The sequence below is a fragment of the Monodon monoceros genome, unplaced genomic scaffold (genome assembly GCF_005190385.1).
Source record: "Monodon monoceros isolate NGI ecotype Baffin Bay Population unplaced genomic scaffold, NGI_Narwhal_1 Super_Scaffold_9, whole genome shotgun sequence".
Taxonomy (NCBI): Eukaryota; Metazoa; Chordata; class Mammalia; order Artiodactyla; family Monodontidae; genus Monodon; species Monodon monoceros.
This window is the reverse complement of record NW_021703786.1, coordinates 32252273-32275649: the sequence shown is the minus strand read 5'-3', so window position 1 is coordinate 32275649 and position 23377 is coordinate 32252273. Positions and strand designations below refer to the sequence as shown.

At 49.3% G+C, this 23377-nt stretch overlaps 1 protein-coding gene across 4 annotated transcripts in view; it reads right to left on the bottom strand.

Annotated features, from left to right (window-relative positions):
* The window catches only part of SLC39A11 (solute carrier family 39 member 11), a 431705-nt gene that overhangs the window by 193913 nt on the left and 214415 nt on the right, over window positions 1-23377 (bottom strand). The gene's annotated exons all lie outside the window — the stretch shown is intronic.

Below are 23377 nucleotides of genomic sequence, written 5' to 3'. Positions count from 1 at the left end.
TGCACCGTTTTCCCTGTGCCTGTGTATGCAGTAGGAGGCCCTGGGCAGCAGAGAGATATGTCAGCAGGCAGAGCTAGGAAGAGTTCCCGATGCCTCCAATAGCTCCCCTTCTGTCCCCACGACGAGAACACTCACTGATTGCATCTATAATTTTCTGTTTAGGTAACATCTTATTTGCATGCCGAAACCATGTCCTTTTCCCCTATTACTGATGTTAAAGATTGCTTCTTTCTAATTATGTTGCAGGCACTCAGGGAATTCAAAGAGCAGGAAATATGTCAGGAACAATTTACGAACGGCGGCTATCTGTGTACACGCTTGCCTGGACTACAGCAAATATAGAAAGGGGAAAAAAAAAACGCTCATTAAAAATACCAGCTCTCCCCAGCAGACCTCTGCTTGCATTTGTTCTCCCAGTCCTAGCTAAATACAAGCCTAAACCCTAAATATGGATGCGACTGTGGAAAAAGTTCTTTTTCCCCATCTCTTGATTGTTTTCAGTGGGAGTTTAGAAATGAAAGTTTCCCTAATTGCTCCGATCCCTCCTTGAAAACTCCATTTCTCTTGCCCTCAAGTCACTGTTTGTCTTCTCTTTTTGTTAACTGAGCCATCCCAAGAGCTGGAAAATTCTTCCCAGAGTCATACGATCAGGACTGAATAATTATTCCACGGACACTGAGATGAAGCTATCGCCCATGAGATGGAGGGCTTCAACGTTCATCTGAAGACTCTGAGACTAAAATTTTTTTCTACATTTTCAACTCCATTAAATTATAAGGTACTCAAAAGCCTAAAATATGCCTTCTATTTCTTTGGTATCTTACCACAGTGCTAAGGAAGGGACTGTACAGAGCTTTCAACATATTAACTTTCCATCCATCAACTTGTGCTAACTGTGAACAAAGCCACTCAAGAGGACCCAAATCCATCAGTTCTACCCATGACCAAGAGATGCGGTGGTGGCTGCTTGTCGACTTGGCTTTAGGAACGAGAGGTCTTTCAAAAGGCCTTCTGGAACACTCACCAGCCCAAAGAGAGAAGCTTCTCAGCATCATATAAGCCATGACCTTTTCAGAGTCCCATGCTGAGACGTTACTTTGCCTCCTTGGTTAGCTCTAAGCTTGTTTCATTCAAGGTAAGTGTTGGGGAGTGGGGGGGTAACCAGGTACAGTCACAGAGCTCAAACATAATCATGAAAAGGCCTAAGAGTTAATCAAGGTTCGAATAAACTCTTACACTGCCCCAATATACACTGACTCTGAATCTAGGGCAAATCCCCATTTTCCCATTGCAAAGGAAAGAGTTGGCTAACTTGAATATGTAAACGTTCGGAGATGCAGAAGTGGACGGGATCGTCAAAAGTCTATTTGCACTGCTGAATTCATTAATTTAGTTCTACGTGAGTACTTAATGTAAAATATTGTATATTAGCTTAGAAGTGTTGCACTTGCTCATTCTCATGTCACAAAACGGTTTTATTCCATCTCTGTATCTCTGATGCCAGTACCGTTGCATTCACAAGAGGGACTTCTTGAGTCACCAATTTTCAACAGCACATCATTTCTACTTTCATCTAAGTTACTCAAGGTTCGGGTCTTTCGTGATCCACATAGGATGCTGTCACTGTAATTATATTTGGAACCACAAGGACCCACTTGCACAGCACAGCACCAGGGTACGTGTCTTGTTTTGTCTTCATTCATCGTGGAGGAGTACGTTTGACTTGCACTCAGTAACCTCATGTTATATTGCTCGGCACGGCTTGGGTGCCTTAAAGAGCAACGGACTCTGACTCAGCGAAGGGCTGAAATCAGGTAAATGCATAGAGTTAGATGACAGGGCAGGACCAGAGGCAGGGGAACGTGTAAGGAGGCCATTGGGATGGTCCAGGCAGGTTACAGTGAGGGGTTCAACAAGACCAGTCTTGGCAGGAAGGAATTCAAGAAAGATTCAGAAAGCAAAATCAGCAGGGCTTGATAACTAAGGGGATTTGGGGAATCAGAAAAGGAGGAGAGGTAAATGATGCTCAGATTTCTGGCTTGGGAGGCTGAGTAGACTTGGTTCTGTTACATTCTTCCTGGTATGAGGAAGAAAGAAGACAGAGAAAGCTGAGGTCAGGGGAAAAGGAGAGCAGGCATTTCATGTTAGACCTATCGAACCTAAGTGGCTATCAGACAAACAAGTCAACATATCCAACAAGAGTAGGGATATTTGTTGCCGACACCCATGAAAGAGAGGTGAACGCAACAACCGATTTGGGGGCCTCAGCCCATAATTTCGAAGTAGAACTGTGAGCCTGGAGTGAGATTCCCCAGGAGGGAGTGTGAGTAAAAAGAAAAGAGGGCTGCTGACAAAATGCTAGTGGGGAAGAAAAAAAAAAAAAAGCTAATTCAATGAATCGACAAAGAAGAGAAGCTCCAGAGGGAGATGGGGAAAATATCACCAGAAAGGAAGGATGAGCTGAGAACCGGGAAGGAGGAGGGAATCACAGAAGCGACGGGAAGATATTTCAAGAAGAGGCAGAGGCTAAACCTTGTAAATCTACCGGAATTTCAGCAGATGACACCATATCCCGTTGGACCCAATTTAGGAGTCTCTGGTGGTCAGGAGGTTATGGGAGGTGAAGACATGAAAGCAGCTAACGTGGCCCTCTATTTTCAGAAGTTCTATTGAAAAGATGAGAAAAGAAAGAGGGTGGTGGCTAGACAGGGGTAGCGGGGCTGAAGGAAAGATGTGGTTTCTTCAAGATAAAAGATAAAGAGGCATGTATGGACCGACCTGCAAGAGTCAGAAGAGGAGCGGGTAGAGGGGAAAAAGGAATCTTTGATGGAAGACCAAGTGGCAGAACACAGACCGACCTTGACCTGGGGGAGCAGACACCTCACCTTCTGGGTCTGAAGAGAAAGAGATGGTTGGTAGATGGGTAAATTTGGAGCAAGAGGAGCAGGAAGCTGAGGGTGACCTTGTCTTATTGTCTATTACGAAGCTGTTTGCCGAGAGTCAGAAGGATGAAGGAGGGTAAGTAGCTTAAGGAGTCTGGGGAATCATTGAATAATCACCGAATACCTGGTGGAAAGAGCTGGCCGAGCCTTGATGGTGGGCAGAGCTGGAGACCTGGAGTCCGGAACGGCACTGATCCCCGGGGTTGTGTGTGCTCCTTCTCAGTGGCCCCTGGCAGCTCAAGCCAGGAAGCAAAGGTGGCTCGTAGGACTGGACAAGGCTGAGGTCGGAGGACAAGGTGTGAGGGAAGTGAGAGAGCTTGGAAGAGGGCAATTCAGAGGGTCACCAGAAACGTCAGAAAGAAACCAAGGAAAGGGGGGAAGTCCAAAAAAAAAAAAGTGTGCAAAACAGAGGTCTCTGGAGGAAGTGGGATAACAAGGGGCACGGAAAGATAGGATGCTGAGGTCAGAGGACAGGATACTGACGTGTAATTGTGAATTGAGAACAAGGCCCAGGGAGTGACAAGGGAGGACTGATGAAGAGCACACCAAGAAGTGTCCACATGGAAGCTGAAAGCGATGGTGCGGGGGCGGCGGGGGCGGAGTGTGTGCTACGGGTTTGACAAACTCCATTTCCCAGCATTCCTGGCAGCTATGTGGGTCATGTGACTCGGTCCTGGCCAATGAAACGTGGGCAGAAGAGATACGTATCATTTCTAGACTTGGCCCCTAAAACATTTCTCACAACATCCTCCTCGCTTACACTCTTTCTTTGTCTGTAGGTCAAAGGCAGAGGATCTAGTGGGGAACCCTAAGACCCTGGGGGCCACCAGATGGATGGAGTCTGGGGACCAGAATACAGCAAGGAGCATGGGACAGCACGTGGAACAGAACACCCCTTCCCAACATACCCAAACGGGACTGTGGCTGAAGCAAAAAACAATCCTTTACTGGGGCATCTGGGGCTGTTTGTTACAGCAGTTAGCTTGCGCTGACTGAAACAGGAGTGCTAAAGGCAGACGGCACAAGCCTCAAAGAGGAAGGGCTTTTAATGAAGGGTTAAAATAAGAGCGATATGAACCCTGCCTCTTGGTTGGCTCCACAGTAAGAGGGGCTGAGAGAAGGAGCCTCAACTTGGACAGGACAGCACACAGTAGGTGCTCAATAAAGATTTCTTGACTAAACGCTACGAAGGACCAATGTAGATAGAGGTAAGGATCTTGGTTTTTACCAACTACTGCACAGGATGAAACGAGCTTCCATGACAAGATAAGAAAAGGCATTTATAACTCTCTTTTCTAATTATAAAAGTTACTGAGGGACCAGAATAGATGATAATGAAAAGTACAGAATTTTCTTCCCTTGAGAGTCATAGCGGAGGAAAAAAAAAGAGATAATTATCTTCCTGGCGAAGAAGAAGGATGAAGAGAAATAGTTTAATAATATTGTATAGATCCTTCCAGGTTGAGTGGTCGATTTCCCCATTGATTTGGGATGATTTTTTTCCCAGATCTTTTCTAAGTGAGCAGCAGACTATATTGAATCTCTCAGTTCCAGGGCTATAAAAGACACTCTAAATTTCTAGAGATTCTAGGTGAGATGACACCATGCTAAAGCAACTGGTCCACAAACCAGGCACTCGGCTGATTCACACACAATTTGGGGAGTTAGAAAGAGCTCAGCATGGCACTGTTCAGGGAGATTTCTTGGCCACTGCCCACCAAACTCCTCCAACTAACTGACTCACTGGCTCCAAGAGACGAGCTGAAGGGATGAGAGCAGCTCGTAGCTCATTGCCAACATTGATGTATTTTCCAGGGTAAGTTCTCCAAGAAGCAATTATGTTACATCAATCACCAGGAAATGAGGTCTTCATCATGATAGCTGTGACTCTGATTTCAAATACGGTGCCCATCAGGATGAGGGCTTTTGTTCCTTTGTCGAAATGATCGTTTTTACAAAGTTGTAAGAAAACAATACCCCCTATCCACCCCACCTCCTCAATAAAGAGAGAGAGAGAGAAAGGGGGAGAGAAAGGAAAAAGAAACCTGACACTATTGAGTAAAGGCATGTGGACCAGGAAGTTCAGCCTAACAGGAAGCTCCCTGGCCACCTATACCCACAATTTGTTCCTTGAAACTCATTCCTGCTAGATTGCCTGACACACTTACATCAGAAGAACAATGGGTAGGAAAAGGGGTGGGGGGAGGAGCTTGACTTTGCTGTCAAAAGCCCCAACACACACATGAGAAGAACCATGGTTAGAAAGAGACTGATTACAACAAGATCTGGTTCTAGACCTTGATGCCACTCTTCTAACGGGTACTAGGAAAAAGAAGGGGAGAGGATGTGGAGAAAAGGGAACACTCCTACACTGTTGGTGGGAAATGTAAATTGGTGCAGCCACTCTGGAGAACAGCATGAAGGTTCCTTAAAAAACTGAAGACACAGATAACATATGATCTAGGAATCCCACTCCTGGGCATATATCTGGAGAAAACTCTAATTCGAAAAGACACATGCACCCCAATGTTCACAGCAGCACAATAACCAAGATATGGAAGCAACCCAAATGTCCACTGACAGATGAATGGATAAGGAAGATGTGATACATACATACAACGGAATACTACTCAGCCATAAAAGAGAATGAAATAATGCCGTTTGCAGCAACATGGATGGACCTGGAGGTTATCACCTAAGTGAAGTAAGTCAGAGAGAGGAAAACAAACATCGTATGATATCACTCATATGTGGAATCTAATTTTAAAAAATGATACAAATGAACTTATTTACAAAACAGAAACAGACTTACAGATATCGAAAACAAACTTATAGTTACCAAAGGGGAAATGTGGGCAGGGGCAGGGATAAGTCAGGAGCTTGGGATTAACATACACACACTACTATATGTAAGACAGATAACCAGCAAGGGCCTGCCGTATAGCACAGGGAACTATATTCAATATCTTATAATAACCTATAATGGAAAAGTATATGTGTGTGTGTGTGTGTGTGTGTGTGTGTGTGTGTGTGTGTATGTATAACTGAATCACTTTGCTATACACCTGAAACTAACACAACATTGTAAATCAACTATACTTCAATTTTTTTTTTTTTTTTGGCCACACTGCACGGTTTGCAGGATCTTAGTTCCCCAACCAGGGACTGAACCCAGGCCACTGCAGTGAAAGCACCAAGTCTTAACCACTGGACTGCCAGGAAATTCCCCTAGTATACTTCGATTTAAAAAAAAAAGAAAGAAAGAAAAAGAAGGGCCCCAAAGACCCACATGAGATAGGATAAGTCATTGCTGGGTCGAAAGAGAGTAAGTTCTCTTGGGCTACTAAGGCACTTACTACCCCCATAAAAATACTGCTCTCCTTTTAGATGCCTGCTGACCTCCTGCCACATACCAGGGACTACTTCTGGTGCTAGGGATACAAAGACAGATATGACACAGCATCTGGAAGAAACAAGTAGTGAGTGAGATCAACACATAAATTCATACAGGAGAATACAAAATAACCAATGCTAGCAACAAACATAGGAAACAACGTTGCAGAGGGAATCTGAACGAAGGAGCTGTTCCCTCTGCCTGAATGAGTCATAAATATTTCATAGAGAAAACTCTACTTAAGCCGAGTCTCGAAGAATGACTCTGAAATGACCAGGCAGTGGGGAAGACACCTCAAGCAGAGAGGACCATTTCAGGGTAGCGTGAAGCGGTGGGGCTGCAGGGCTGAGGTCGAATTGGAAAGGCCTCCTGCATGAGGCTGGAGTGCGGACTTGATCCTGCAAGCGGCAAGAAGCCATCAAGAAGTGCCGCAAGGGGGGACCACGTGCATCCTATTTGCCGCCGTCTCCCCAGAACCCAGCACGGTGACTGACACGTAGCCCTATCTTTGCTTGACTGATTAAAAGCAGAAGAACGTGGAGGTCTGGGGGCGTTGGGGGGAGGGTGGCTATTTCAAGAGGAATACCGCTGGTAGCACGGCTGGGAATGGGGTGGGGATGGGAAGGAACAGGCAGGTGGTAGGGGAAGCAGGAGGGCAGCAAGCAGCAGACAAGCCGGCTGCCGAACATTCCCCAAGATGTTAGTGCTTGGAGAGAAGGCAACCGCCCTGGCCCGGTGTGAAAACTGCCCAGATGGGCCAAATAACTTCCCTAAATGTGCTGTTCAGATGAAGAAGAGCCTTTCCCGACCCTTCCTCTAAACAGAAGCAAAGCACTTCAGCTGCTAGCTCCCCACCAGCCCTAACAGAGTCTCCACTTCCATTTTCCTCCTCCTCTATTTCCTGTTCTTCCAACTCAGCGCTCCCCACCATAGTTTTGCTTTGAGATCAAGGAAAGAAAATTCCACGTTCACATCACCTTCAGCAAAACCCGGTTGACAATGTTTAATAAACTCTTTCTCGGGCTTCCCTGGTGGCGCAGTGGCTGGGAGTCCGCCTGCCGATGCAGGGAGCACGGGTTCGTGCCCCGGTCCGGGAGGATCCCGCATGCCGCGGAGCGGTTGGGCCCGTGAGCCATGGCCACTGGGCCTGCGCGTCCGGAGCCTGTGCTCCGCAACGGGAGAGGCCACAGCAGTGAGAGGCCCGCGTACCGCAAAAAAAATAAAAATAAAAATAAATAAATAAACTCCTTCTCCCTGCAGAACGGTTGGAAAGGGGTATTTTATTTAAGCAAATACTGTAGTTAAATGAAAATTGCTAATATAGATCATACACAAGTTGCCAATTTTGAAAGAATTAGTGGTTAATAAAGTGCACTGATCCCAAAGCCCTATTCAAGATATTTTTAATCCTTTTTTTTTTTCTGCCGTGTGTATGTATGATTCAGTAACTTAAAATCAACAGTCCTCAGCGAATCTAACTTACTTTATGGTACTATGAAAATAGTTTCCAAGTTATACGAGTTTTCAATAGATAGAATTTTTACAACAAATATTAGAAGCATGTAATATGATCCATAGGCCAAGGGAGCACACTCGGGAGATTATCCACAACCCTCCTTCATTCGCTCAGTAAACATTTACTAGCGCTGTACCGCACACAGGACTCCAAAAGACGAATAAATACCAGGCTGGAACTGTCCCACTTCTGGGTATTTATCCACGTAATACGAAAACACTCATTCGAAAAGATATATGCACCGCTATGTCCATTGTGGTATCATTGACAACAGCCAAAATACGGAAACAACCTAAGTAACCCATCTGTGGATGAATAAAGAAGATGTGGTCTATGTGTACAATGAAATGCTGCTCAGCCATAAAAAAAGGATGAAATCTCGCTACTGCAACACCATGGATGCACTTGAGGGTATTATGCTGAATGAAATGGCAGTTGGAGAAAGACAAATATTGTATGATTTTGCTTATACGTGGAATCTAAAACACGAACCAAAAACAAAATAAATGAACAAACCAAACAAACAAAAATAAGCATGTAGATACAGAGAACAGAGTAGCGGTTACCAAAGGGGAAGGGGTGGCGGGGGGGGACAAAACAGGTAAAGGGGCTCAACTGCATGGTGAATGATGGACACTAAGTTTTTGTAGGGTATACAGAAGTAGAAACATAATTTTGTCCCCATGAAATGTATATAATATTATAAATCAATATTACCTCAAGAAAAAATAAATTCTACATACACAGATGTGTGCACACTGGCATGCACACACAAACATGCATACAGTTGTGTGCATGTACATACATGTATGCACACACGTGTACATACTCGTATATATAAACTTGCATCAACATGTGTGCACATGCATGCACATATGCGGCGTGATATGCATGAACACACATCCAGGTGAGGGCGCACATACATGTGCGTGCTAGTGCACATGCATGCACACTCCAGGCCCACGTGTGCACACACTTGCATCACATGCACACACGCAGACGTGTTTGCACATACACACATGTACACACTCGTATACACACGTGAATGTGCAGGGTGCGTGCATGCATGTGTACGCACACTTGCATTCATGTACACACGGGCACACACATGCATCTGTGCTCATGCATGCACCACATACACACTGCCCTTGTTCTCTTTTGTCTTCTACAGTGGCCAAGTCTGGTAGAACCCAGATCTCTCGCCTCCAGACCAAGCACTCTTCCCTCCACAGCAGCCGCTCAATGCTCAGGGAACCTACTGCCAAGAGAAAGCAGAGAATGTTTCTTGCAGGGAAGGAGGTGACGTTTCATGGATCACGCGGTGTCCAGCCTGAATGGCTGCGAAGCGTCCAGAACTATTTGGGTAAAAGCCACTTAACTGAGCCCCATCAGCCCAAGTAATTGGGTTGCAACCTCTCTGACTTCATCCAGGAACTTGAATGGCTTTTTAGAAACCCAAACATGGAAAAAGGAAACACAGCGACCGTCTGAGATGGGCATTAGCTGAGGTGGGCATTAGCTGTGCTGGGCTTAACAGTGCCTGGGCTGAAACAGGCCTGCCTGGGTCCAAGCTGGGTGAACAGGAAGCCCCACTGCCCTAACTGTACCCGCCCAGCCCCAGCTTCCCGCTCCTGCCCTCCCCAACCACTACTCGCTCAAAGTTGGAGGTGGAGGGGAAGGAAAAAAGCTCCCGGAATCTCCCTCCTAAGCCTGCACCAGACCCTGAATCCCACTGGCTTCCTCGTCCACAAGCCCGACAATCACAGCCATCTAAAGGTTTTTGTTTTGTTTTTCTGTAAATCCCACGTTCTCTGTGTCAAGTCCTGATTTGAGGAGGGGAGAATAGAATCCTACCGCAAGGCAAGGGTCCGATAGACTTGGTGATCTCTCTCATTCTCCTTCATTTCTTCAACACTACAATCCCCCTTCACCAACGTTTGCCACCTCTAAAGCACGTATCTCATCACTGGGATTACGGCGATGGGCAAAACAGAGAAAACCCAAGGTCTCTGGAACTTACATTCAGGAGGGGAGACGGGCCAAAAAGAAATGTACGTGTAAACAGAAGGTCTGCGCGCTGTGAGCGCGGCCGAGAGAGACTCGCAGGACGAGGAAACGGAGAGGAAGAGTGGCTGGGGATGCTCTTCAGTGGGCGGTGATGGCCTCTCCACGGGGTGTCATTTGAGCAGAGAGGTTAGTACAGGAGGACCAAGCCCCGGGGACAGCCAGAGGGAAGGGCAGGTCGAAGGCTCGTGCGTTTGAGGACCTGCCAGGTCCAGTGAGGATGAGAAGCAGGAGAGAGGTGGGGGTCACAGTAGATGAGACCACAAGGGCAGCCAGAAGCCTGGAAGCCCACGGTTAGGTCCCCAGGACTTGGTTCCGACACAATCTGATTTGCATTTTTATAGGGTCACTCGGCTGGCTCGCTGAAAAACCGACTGTAGGAGGGAAGAGTGAATGGGATCGGTGAGGGGGCAGGTGCAGCCCCCCAGGGAAGAGAAGATGGTGGTTAAGTAACTGGGAGCAGTTATTTCGTGGGAGCCTCATCAGACAGCCTCGTCTGTAGTTATGAACGCAGCAACAACAATAAACTACAGAAGCCACGCTTGCAGGCGTTTCTGAGACCCTGGGCTTGGAGAGCGGATGCTAATTAGGGAAGGGCAGCCGTTGGAGGGTCCGCATCCACAGGCAACCACGCAGAGGGGGCCCTTGTTTTCAGCTGCTTCTTCCCCCTAAGCAGAATGCAAGCTTCAAAACATCGCCTTCATGCCGATCAGAGGAAGAAAGCATGCTGCCCTGCAGAAGAATGATGTTGCGTGAGGTCACAACGCCGAAGAATCCACCAGCGTACCAGCAATGCTGGTAAGACGTGAAAAATCAGGTTTCGGGTTTAAGCAAAGTTGGCAACAGAGCTTTCTCCCCGCAGACTTATGAGAACCAAGGCTGAAAACCAATGAGGTGGCCTCACGGCTGGAATTCCAACATGGGCCAGAATCGTGGGTGATGAAGGCTTTTAACTGCAGGTACTGGACCTCTCATCCCAGGCAGGAGACTGTCCTCACCCACAGTCCTCCCTCCGTCGGGGTGAAGGCCACTGCACCCTGAAGATGATCAGTGCGCGGCTCAGCGTCTGCTCCCCACACAATTCATTAGAGGTGTGGGCTGCAGGGGAAGGTCGGGGCCTGACAATAAAAGCCCTGCCCTCTTGGGCTGGGGACCAAGACAACAGCCTCAGGTGTGCCCCGACTCCCTTTATGAGAAGTGAAGACCCAGACGAGGTACGGATGAAAACGATGCCCCGGGTGGGAGGACGGGAAAAGCAGACCGCAGGGGAGGGGCGCCAGTTCACACCTGGATACCTACTGAAAGATTCTATCACTGTCTTCCCCACCAGTCTGGCAGGGCAGGACCACATCCGCGTTTGCGTGCCACTCCCAGAAGATGGCGCTGCGCCCGGCACGCTTTATGCGTTTTGACGATACTGGCTGCAGTGGATGGAAGAGCATCCTCCGCCCATCTGGAACGTCAGAACGTCCATCTGGAACCTCAGAACGTAAGCTTATCTGAAAACGGGGTTTTCGCAGATGTAATAAAGTTAAGGGCATACTGGCGTCGGGTGGGCCCTAAATCCCACGAGTGGGTCCTTATAAGAGGAGACGACACACAGAGAGGGAGGAGGCCATGTGGAGATGGAGGCAGAGGTTGGAGTGATGCAGCTACAAGCCAAGGATTGCAGGGAGCCACCAGAAGTTAGGAAGAGGCAAGGAAGGAGCCTCCCCAAAAGCCTTCAGGAGAGCGTGGATGGCCCCGCTGACGTCTTCATTGCACTCCTGGCCTCCAGAACCATGAGAATACAAAGTTCTATTGTTTTAAGCAGTCCAAGTTTACGGTCATTTGTTACAGCTGCCCTAGTAGTTTCCTAATACAGCAGCTCAGGGAGGAATGAATGAATGGACGAATGAGCAAAGGAAAGGGAAGGCTGGTTCACACCCCCACACCAAGAGCCGGTATATGTAGACAGGATACCTGGACATGCTCTGAAAACCGGTAAAAGAAAGAATAGGTTTGACATGCAGCTGGTGGAAATAAACCAGAAAGTGTAGTATTAGCTTAAAAACCGCTTTGTTCTCGTGGGCACCCCTCTGCCCAGGAGGGATGCTCGGTAAGACCCAAGGCCTTTCCCTGGCACTCACTCTCTGTCCCCGTGGCCATTACAGTGCAGAGCTGGCCCCACAAATAGGTAGTGGAACCCAAGAATTATTTTCTTCCTTTTAGTCAAAGATGCTCAATTGTAGTTAGGAAAAAGCTTAGGAAGGTCATTCGGAAACTCCATCCAAGGACACAGGAGCGGCCACAGGCAGAACAGGCATGCAAGGGCAGGCCTGGCTTCTTGGATGGATGCTCCCCAGCAAAAGCCCATTTCAGCCCCTGATGCTGGGTGTCTTGGAGCTACACCCCAACCTGCAATAGCTCCTAGTTTCTAAGACACCCCTCGTCAGGCATGAGAAAAAGAATCCAAGTTTTGGGCTTCCCTGGTGGTGCGGTGGTTAAGAATCCGCCTGCCAATGCAGGGGACACGGGTTTGAGCCCTGGTCCAGGAAGATCCCACATGACGTGGAGCAACTAAGCCCATGCACCACAACCACTGAGCCTGCGCTCTAGAGCCCACGAGCCACAACTACTGAGCCCGCATGCCACAACTACTGAAGCCCGCGTGCCTAGAGCCCGTGCTCCACAACAAGAGAAGCCACCGCAATGAGAAGCCCGTGCACCACAACGAAGAGTAGCCCCCGCTTGCCACAACTGGAGAAAGCCCGCAGCAATGAAGACCCAACGTGGCAAAAAATAAAGAAAGATTAAAAAAAAAAAAAAAAAAAAGAATCTAAGTTTGCCAGTGCTCTGCAGCCACCACTTGTAATAAGTCCAGCAGCTGTGAAGCCGTCAGATGCTTTATTTGCTGGACCGAGGCTGTAGAGGCCTGAGCTGCACCACTGCACAGAGGGGCAGCCAACCCCCAGAGGAATTAGCAGACACGAGATCTCCCAGAGGCTGGGAGAACCAGATCGTTCATCTTCATGTTTTTATTTTCTATTAAATTTGAAAGGGGGGGCTTCCCTGGTGGCGCAGTGGTTGAGAGTCCGCCTGCCGATGCGGGGGACGCGGGTTCGTGCCCCGGTCCGGGAAGATCCCACATGCCGCGGAGCGGCTGGGCCCGTGAGCCATGGCCGCTGGGCCTGCTTGTCCGGAGCCTGTGCTCCGCGGCAGGAGAGGCCGCAACAGTGAGAGGCCTGCGTACCGCAAAAAAAAAACAAAATTAAAGGGGGGAGGTGGGAGAGAAGAGAATGGGGGAAAAGAATCATAATTTTTCAAAAGAATTGGGCTTGACTGGTCTTTTATCTGTCTGGAATGATCTGTCTGCCTGGAGGAAAAGGGGACAAAAGATGCTGGAGGCTCGATAAACAGCCTCCTTCCCTTACCTGGGTAGGTTGAAACCTAATCCCCAGTGGTATCAGGTGCCGGGGCCTTTGGGAGGTGATCAGGCTGCACCCTCATGAATGGGATTAGCACCCTTACGAGAAAGAGGCTGAAACCGAGAAGAGTGACCACTGACTACAGAGAAAGGCAACGGCGGACGATGCCACTGGGTCACAGCTGCTGCTGGAGGCCTCTCTGCTGACCACAAGCCTCTGGCCTCTCACCCCATCATTCTTGACCTTCGACCCCTATGCTGTGCGCCTGCGCAGAAAGCCACAGGCTGCACGTGATGGAGGTGACCCGGCCATCTGGAGCGGGGTCAGGGAGGGAGGACAGTCCCCAGAATTCTGCTGCCCGTCCCCATCTGTCGCACCTAGGGACACCGAATTTAGGACCTACAGGCCCCTGGACAAGGACCGTGCTGGACTGCCCACGTGGAGGGGCAAAACCTCAACTGGACGCGCAACCGACCTCCCGTCCCCACCCCTCCCCCATCCACTCACTGTGAATTAGACTCCCCTGGACTGCTCAGGGGGAACCCTGCCAAGAGGGAGGACAAACAAAGAGACAGCGGCAGTGCCCAGCTGGCCCTCAGACGTGCCAGCATTTTCCAGGCCATATTCCACCCGAGTGCCTGTGAAGCAAGACAATTTGTGCTCGTTAAATACGGGGGCATGTTGACCCGTTACACGTCTTCAGAAAAATCAACTCATCACTAGGCTCTGGCCCACTCAGAGCTCTGTCTACAAGGCACTGCAAACGTGCCAGGTGTCCTCTCTACCAGGAGCGTCTTGGGAGCAGGGGCACATACGTAGCCTGGAGCACGTCCTCAGGACACGCCTCTCAGAGTCGATGGCACAAACGCAAGTGCACACCTCTGCGGACACATTGTGTCAGGCCAGCCCCCAGGTCCACGTCACCTCGGTTCTTCTTTTTCTTGGATGGGCTTCTCCTAACCTGACCCCAGTAGATACTGATCCGATCTGCTCTTAGATTTCGCTTTCTGAGAACAGGTGCTGCTGCGTCTCCTGCATCACCGGTCCTGGCAAACGCCATTTCCATGCTGCTCTAACCTCTGGTTTCAACCTCCACCCCTGCAATGACCACTCGCAGCATTGACAGTAAGAAGGTCTCAATGCTTAATGTTTGTTTTAAGCTCAAAACTAGATAGATTAGACCAGAAGGGCCAGAATGAGGAGTCTGGCCAGAGGACACCTAAAGGTTCCTGTAAGTCATATGGGAAAAATATCAGATCCACAGAGGTCAGTGATGGCAAAGGGAAGCAGGTGGGAAATGGGCTGGGGGTTCGTGTCCAGAGCTCTGACGCTGTCGAAGAGTCCAGAAGAGAAGGTGAGGGAGTCAGCCAGAAATCTGAGCTGCAAACGGCCAGGAAGCCAGGCCAAGGAGTCCTACGAAGTCAGGATGGAGACATGGGCACTACAGGTCAGGATGGCACCCCTGCCTTTGGAAGCAGCGGTATGGTCTCTACTTCCTTCCTACCCAAACCAGAAATGGGCTTAGGGCTCAGCTGAATCTGAGCCTACAGGAGGAAAAGGTGGATAGCCTCTGGCGCACAGGGCTAGGGAGGTACGATGCCAGGCAATTTCTGATCCAGTGCCCGGAAGGATGCCCATGCCTAGGGTATTTCAGTTGGCCTGCTGTGCTTCAAGAGACAGACACTAAATCCTCCTGACTCCAAGTGATGACAAGGCAACTCATCTGAAATACACCCTGTTTCACGAAACGTGGCTTTAATGGACAACACAGAATAATACCCACTGGCAGAGCTTCCTTAAATAAATCTCATAAAGGGTCTAAAATCAAAATCCAGTTATGTCTCAGATAATCCTTCCCCTCTAGGGCAAACTTTACAGACCCCGACGGTATTTCTTCTCTCGTCCACCTGATGATATTCGGTTGGAAACCTAGATGTAAACGTGACAGAGTAGATCCAGGCCACCCTTCAAGACAAATCCCGCCAGCAAAGCCCCTGAGTCAACTCCTGCATCTGCGAGCCAGGGTAGATGCGAGCCAGGGTAGCCTCATCAAAACGCCTGCTCCGGGCTTCCCTGGTGGCGCAGTGGTTGGGAGTCCGCCTGCCGATGCAGGGGACATGGGTTCGTGCCCCGGTCCGGGAGGGTCCCACATACCACGGAGCGGCTGGGCCCGTGAGCCGTGGCCACTGAGCCTGCGCGTCCGGAGCCTGTGCTCCACAACGGGAGAGGCCACAACAGTGAGAGGCCCGCGTACCGCAAACAAACAAACAAAAAAAAACAAAAAAATGCCTGCTCTTGCCCGAGAAGCTCTGACAGCTAGTTTCCCTACGTACCACGTGAGATACCGCCGCGCAGAAGCCAGAAGACTGGATGATTAAAGCCCCACACTCACACGGGGAGGGAAGTGGGCGGCAGAGGTGGCATTTAGGAAGCAGTGATCTTTCCTGTGTTTTTCTTCAGGGGTCTCTCCTGCTCGCATTTCTCCCGGTCCTGGGAGGGGTGTGGAAGGAAAGCACTGTCAGAAGAGAATGAGTCAGGGAGATGGCATTAGACCTCCTTCCTACACGGAGCCGGGACCCAAGTGGAAACGGGTACCCATCTTCCTGCCTCGCAAACATCCTAAAATAGTTGTCCTTCCCTCCCCTCCTCCCGACGACAACGAACAGATCTAACTGCTCCGCATCCCACCTCCACTCAGCTGGGACCCCGAACAGGTCCCGGCACATCTTCTATCGCGTATAGGGATGACAACCCCAAACCCTCCAGCAGACAGCTCTGCACGCAGGGCCAGTGCCATAGGACGTGGTGAACCAGCCCAGGGCAGTCACAGAAGAAGAGGGAGGGTTAGTGTGCAAGGGGGAAAAGAAGGGGATGGAAGGAAGAGAACCGCTGCTCCTGGGCGTGGGGATGTGCACGGGAGTGGAGGGGAAGGCAGACAGAACAGCAGAGAAAGAGCGGGACTCCAGCCTGACTCTCATCTGGTCCACAGAGCACCCAAAGCATCCTGGGATGCCCTTGGTCAGGCCTCCGGGCAGGCATGGCCCTGATGACCCTGCGGGGTGGGAAGTTTCCTCCTCTTCTCTCTCTCCCTCCACGTGTTCTTTCTCCGGGACCCACCATAAGCAAGACCCCAGACTAGCCTCTGGCATCCCGGGCTGGTCCCTTCTGTGACTGCCCTCACCAAAACCTCAGGCTTCAGTGGCCACAGACCCCCAACACTGGCATATTAACCACGCAGCCTGATAAATCCACAGGTGGGAGTGGGAGGAACCTAGGAGCCTCCATGCTTTTTCAAATAAAGGGCCTTTGAATAGTATTCTTCTGGAGGTAGAAGGCAGGAGGAATCGTGGGAGAGGGATTTCGGGGGAGGTAAGGTCTTAGCACCCCCTCCAAAGCACTGCTGGAAAGTGCTTCCCATATGGACCGGGCCCAACTCACCACCTTAGAACACAAACAATATGGTTACACCTGACCAAGATGGTACACAATTAGCCACGTGACACCACGCAGCTATCCATACCATCTCTGCCAGAGCACGAGAAGAGTTACCCAGAGACCCTTGGCTTACTAGGCTGGCTCTCAACGAAAGCAGATCCACACAGACCATCACGGCAGACAGGTCTCTTAATGAAGGCTCTGAAGAAGCATCTACTCCAATGGAAATGACCACCCTTGTTAATGAGAGAGGAGCTGGGGATGCCATGGGAATGACGCCAGGTGGGTGCTACATAATAGAGGGTGAAGGGACCCCAGGATGCTGGCAGTCAGCACATAGTTGAGACCTGTACCCTGGCTGGCTTAGCCTGGGCTGCTGGGACATATCACCATAGCCTGGGGGAGCTTAAACAGCACAAACGTATTTCTCACGCTTCTGGATGCTGGAAGTCCAAGATCAAGGTGCCAGCAGATTTGGTTCTTGGTAAGGGCCTGGTGTGCAGATGCTCTCGTTGTATCCTCACGAGGCCGGGGGCACAAAGAAAAGCGTGCTCTCTACTGTCTCTTCTTACAAGGGCACTAACTTCATTGTGAGGGCCTCGCCCTCATGACCTAGTTGCCTCCACAAGGCCCCACCTCCTAATGACATCACATCGGGAATGAGCGTTTCAACACATGAATTTGGGGGAGACACAAACATGCAGTCCAAACAGCGGTTAATTCCAGTTTGACAGGGAGCAGAGACTTTTGGCTGCCCCCAGGCCGAAACTACGACCATATCTACTCAGGCAAGAAAGTATGCTGACCAGAGACGTTTCCACCCATGCCAAAACTATGACCGTACCTACTCAGGCAAGAAAGGATGCTGACCAGAGACGTTTCCAAATTTTAAACCATGACCAGAGATGTTTTCACATTCTCCAAACCATGGGAGACCAGTTAGGCTGTCTTATAGTACATGAAGGTTAACCGAAAAGTATCTCCATATGTGGAACCCCAAAGCTGAACTGAGATGTCTCAAAACTACACCTCTTAGATGACTGAAAATGATCTCAGAGAATGGTTTCCTTAGAACTGGTGCATTCTAGAAAGTTCTAACTAGTCACGTGCACCGTTCTGGCTAAAGAGGGTTCAACAGCCCAGAAGGTATGAGAAGTGCTGTCCTGGGGAGAGTACTGACCTTCGAGAGGTCTGGCACTTCAGAAACCCATTTAACTGGAATCACATTTTCCGAGCTCGTTTGCCCAGAGAATACTCTTTTCACTAGTGATCTCCTGGCACCCAAGGGAAGGGTCTCCGTGGTATACACTCTGGGGAGACTGACTTGGAAAACTATAAAGGAAAAGCTGCTCCAGGGGTTTATAAGCTGCACTTCAGAGGTTCAGGAACCATCCAAAATCCTAAGGGAAAAAAGTATATACTTTTAGGGAAGAGGATTCTCGGCTTCGATAGAGTCCCAACAGGCCCATATTGGCAAAAATAAAGAGTTGCTTATCTGGGCCAAATCCCTTGCACATCAGGAAACCGGGGCCAGTTTGCTCACGTTTCTCTGACAGTTACTGGAGAAGGTTGGACCAGAAGCAGAGTCTCCTCATTCCTGAAACTCTGTTCTTGGACCACAGTCACCCTGGCCACAGCTCCATGCTTCCCACCATATCTCTGTGGGACTTCTACTGGAGACTCAGTACAGATTCTTTTCTCTTGTTTAAAACATATTAAAACCCACCTATAAACCAGGCAATTGAGTAATTATACCTTTAGAAAGAGATCTTCCCCACACATGCAAAATAAAATAGTATCACCGCCTCCACCATACAGACTCAGAAATTAACCAGGTTTTAAAACTTCACCCCAAAACATTCTGTTTATAAACATCCTGTGCTCTCCCTCACCTTGCACCTCTGTGACGTGCTGTGTCCAGGGAAGAGCTGGTATCATATAAGATATTGCACAGAACGGACACTGAATAAACCACAGCATGGTCTTTGGGTCCTAGACTCATCCACGGAACAAATCTTTCCCGAGCATCTGCTGTGTGTCAAGCACTGGTCCAGGCACTAGGAATGTAACAAAAAAGGTGGACAGAGAGGGTCCTCCCCCTCAGGGAAGTGACATTCTAATGGGGGAGGTGAACAAAAAGCCAGTAAGTAAATAAACAAGATTGTATCAAGAGAGTAAGTATAAGAAAGAAACAGGTTAATGTGGTCCAGAGAGATAAGTGGGCTACAGGAGCTGAGGAGTGAATGAAGAGGAGCCAGCCGTGAGAAGAGTGGAGGGACAGGCATTCTAAGCAGAGGGCACAGTCTGTGCAAAGGCCCTGTGGCAGGAATGAGCTTCGTGTGTTTGCTGACTAGGAAGCAGGCCCATGTGGCTGGAGCAGGCTGAGTGGAGGGGACAGGGGGTGTGAGCTGAGGCTGGAAAGGTAGCTCAGACACAGAGCACACAGGGCCTCATCTGCCACGAAAAGGAGCTCGGGTCTGGGAAGGAGAAGGAATGCAGAAAGCACAGAGCCGAGCTCCTTTTCATGGCATATGAGGCCCTGTGCGCTCTGGGTCTGAGCTTCCTTTCCAGCCTCAGCTCATCCCTTTTCCCCTCCACTCAGCCTGCTCCAGCCACATTGGCTTTCTTTCTATTCCCCAAACACAAGCAAGCTCCTTCCTGCCCCGAGGCCTTTGCACGTGCCGCGGCCCCTGCCTGTCCGTGGAGTAGCAACCAGTCCAAGGGGACTGGAGTTCAACGTTTGTGAGTAAGAGTGGAGGAAGCCGAGGCCAGGGGCCAGCTTGTGAGAGCTTTGAGCTTCAAGCTGAGGATTGAGACTTTATCCTGGAGATGATGGGAAGCTAGTGACCAATTTTAAGCAGGGGAGTGATAAACTGGAGAGGTGAGACTCCAGGCGAGCAAATCTTTAAGGAGTCTACGGAAACAGCCAGCCAGGAGATGGCACGAACACGACACAACCAAGTGGGGCAGAAGCTGGGAGGAAAGGGATGGATTTGAGATGTTTCTAAGGAAGAGAATCAAGTGGGCGTGAAACACCCAAAGGCGACTTTGGGATTCTGACTTGGGTGGACGAGCGGCTTCATTCAGCAGTAGAAGGAATACACAAAGACAGATTTGGACAGTGAGAAATAAATTGAGTTTTGGAGAAGTTGAGTCTGATGGCCATGTCACTTTGGACGTTTCTAATAAGCAGTCGAAAATTCAGGGCTGGTGCTCAAGAAACAGTTCTGAGGTACATATTAGGATTGGGGATTCACAGGCATACTCTTGGGGATAATTGGTGCTGTCAGCATGAAAGAAATCACCCAGGGGGCGTGCAGAAAGTGGTCAGCCAAAGAAAAGTAAGAGCTTCAGAGAGAGCCAGACCCTGGTTTATCCTCTGGCATGTCCACCTAATACATGGGGGTGCTGAACAAGCAGGCCTCCGTGGGCCCCAATTTCATCTCCAGCCAGGACAGTCCTATAATGCGCACCCTGCAGGGGGTTTTGCAAATTTGCGCTTCACTGCGTCTGCAGAGCGCCTGGCACACTGGAGGTACTGAAGCCACGCCCACTCTTAGAAGCAGTCAAAGAGACAGGAGAACCTGGAGACAGTGACGACTTAAATCAAAAGAGGAAGGGGTATACGTATAACCGATTCACTTTGCTGTACACCTGAAACTAACAACGCTGTAAATCAACTATACTCCAATAAAAATTTTTTAAAAAAAGAAGAAGGGGTTATTAATATTATTTACACCCTGGAGGTCACGTTAAGACGAGATGATTAAATATGTAAGACAGGGTCCTCAAGGAAAGCAGCTCCAGCAGACGAGTAGGGGAAAGATCCTGAAGGCGTCACACTGAGGAGTGAATGTTGGGTTAGAGGCACCAGTGAGAGCATCTAACTTGGCTCTGTCCGTGCCAAGGGGATGCTGACGTGGAGAAGGCAGAGGACATAATCAAGACGGCAATCGTACGCGTGACCCCCCATCCCAGCCCTGACCGCACCATCCCACGGCCCCGACCCTGAGCTCCACCACCTCCTCTAACTTCTCCCCCATCCCTCCCGCTTCCACAGGCAATTAGCTCGAAAACTTTGACTTGTGAGATAGCTGACCATCAAGAGCTCCCCCGAGACACAGTTCCAGGATGGGAGCAAAATACGCCTCCCGGCTGCTTTGTTTCTTCTTGGGTAACAAAGTAGGAGTAAAACCATTCTAATATTTGTGTCTAGTTCCCAAAGGTCCCGATTTATCCTCTGAATGCCCAGAGGTCCTCAGCCTACATTTCAGATTGCTGTAGACCAGAGAAAGTTAGCGATGAGCTAAGAGGGCAGCAGCGAGACAGAAGATGTAAAAGGTCCAAAAAAACATTTTTTTAATGGACAGCCTTGAGCATCTTTATAAGCTGAATGAAGCAAATCAACGCAGGGGCTACTGTCGTAAAAGCAATAAAGGAAAAGCTAACTGTTGAGATAAGCTCCCTGAAGAGACCAGAATACAGCTGGAGAAATTAATGCTGCAGAAAGAGGGGGGCCTGACTTCCTCTGAAAGGAAGTAGGAGGAGGAGTGCAAAGTCAAAGCACATTTGTTGGCAAACAGGAAGGAAGCTGATGGAGTCCCTTCCCGGGAGGCTCTATTTTGCTCAGTAAAATAGGAGATGACGTCATCTGTTGAGAATGAAAATTCTAAAAGGCAAGGAAGAGGCAGGAGGTGTGGGGAGACAGGTAAACATGTGGACTGGTCACCATGGGGAAACAGGCAAGGGAGCACACGTGGTGTGTGTTAAAGGCTCAGGAACTTCCACTCAAGGCTCATCCTTGGTTAGAGACCATGACCTTGACAGGGAGACCGCCTGCAGTGTCACGGGGTTGTGGGCCAGCTCTCCGGCAACCAGGCCACTTCTCTGGTTGAAGAACCAAGAAGAGACCTGGAAGAAAAGAACCTCAGTGTGCATATACCACAGTCACTGTGCCATGCCCTTCCAATGTCTCCAGTTCCAGTCGACAAGGGAAATGTGGAAACATCAGGAAGTCTGGATGTCAGTGTTGCAAAGTTAAAATGCGCAGTTGCAAAAGGAAAAGAAATCCGTACGTAAAAGTCTGACTATCTGAGCCTTTCGTTCATGGAGGGGTTTTGTTTTTTCGCTTTTGTTGGCCAGGCAAGTCATTCCACTGGCGTTCGAGGGGCACCGTTGGATGAGTTTCTTCTTAAGTGGGAAAACTTGATTGATTCTTTCTTTGTGGATATTCTGCTGACCTCACGTCGGCTGTGCCCAGCCTTGAAAGCCTGTTGTCACCCCCACCCCATGTGTTAATCATGCAGATGTTCTGACATCTGGGGGATCCTGCCAATCCGGGCGACCTGGGGAACGACGGTCCCTCCCAGGACTAGCTAATTCCTAGACAGAGTAAACAACTTACCTGGGAGAAGAATGCCTCCTGGACACAGACTAACCATCACCTTATCAAACTCTCACACACCAGGCCAGGCACTGGACCACCAGGGACAGCTCCTAGAGCCCAGAGCTTACCGGAATTACTCAGTCAGTGCTAAGCTGTTTACCGTGCCTGCCTTGCTTTTCCCACGGAAACCCCGGTAAAGGCTCTGGCCTGGGCTTTCCCCTCCCTCCTGTCTTCTGTCTCCAGATGCCCCCACCATGCTTCTGCTGCGGCCCTGTGTGCCCTGACATGCCCCTTCCTCTTGGGGAATGTAGGTAAGAAATTCTTCTTTCCAGGTCATCACTCGGTCACCTCCGTATCAAAATCCCACGGGTCCAAATGAGACCCCCCACTCCCCACCCCACCTCCACTCTCTTCTCTCCAGCCATCACCCCTGGTCCGGCTCCCCGCACCTCTAACTCACATGCTAGCACCTTGCTAATCCTGGCAGTGGGTGGCAGCTGAGCCAGTCGGATGAGAAGCCACAAACCACAGGGCCCAGATGGTCCTGAGCACCACCAGCCTGGAGCAGCTCACACCGTGGCAGCTCCTAGATTCACACCTTTGTGACTGTTTTAACTGAAATGTCCCTGAATTCAGTTTTTTTTTTTTAACAGTCTGCTAAGTAGACATTTTTTAAAAACCTCCACTTTTCTCTTTGCGCAAACAGAAACCAGCCACCTACACCCACGGAACCGTATGCTGAAGTCTAGTGCCGACGACAAAACACGTGTCCACGTGTCTGGACTTACCCAGGGATGCTCCAGTACACAGGGGAGATCTGGCCTTTTGATTTTCAAAAGGGGACTGTGCTGGGGGGGAGCCGCTCCATCCTTCAGAACAATGGGAATTTCTGCTCAGTGAGTGAGCCCTGGAGTTCACTGCATGTGACTGCTCCATTAATCTCAATATTCCATGGAATACTCCATGGAATACTCCATTAATCTCAATACTACATGGAATACTCCATTAGTCTCAATACTACATATAATACTACATGGAATACTCCATTAATCTCAATACTACACGGAATACTCCATTAATCTCAATACTACATGGAACACTCCATTAATCTCAATACTACATGGAATACTCCATTAATCTCAATACTAAATGGAATACTACATGGAATACTCCATTAATCTCAATACTACATGGAATACTACATGGAATACTCGATTAATCTCAATACTACAT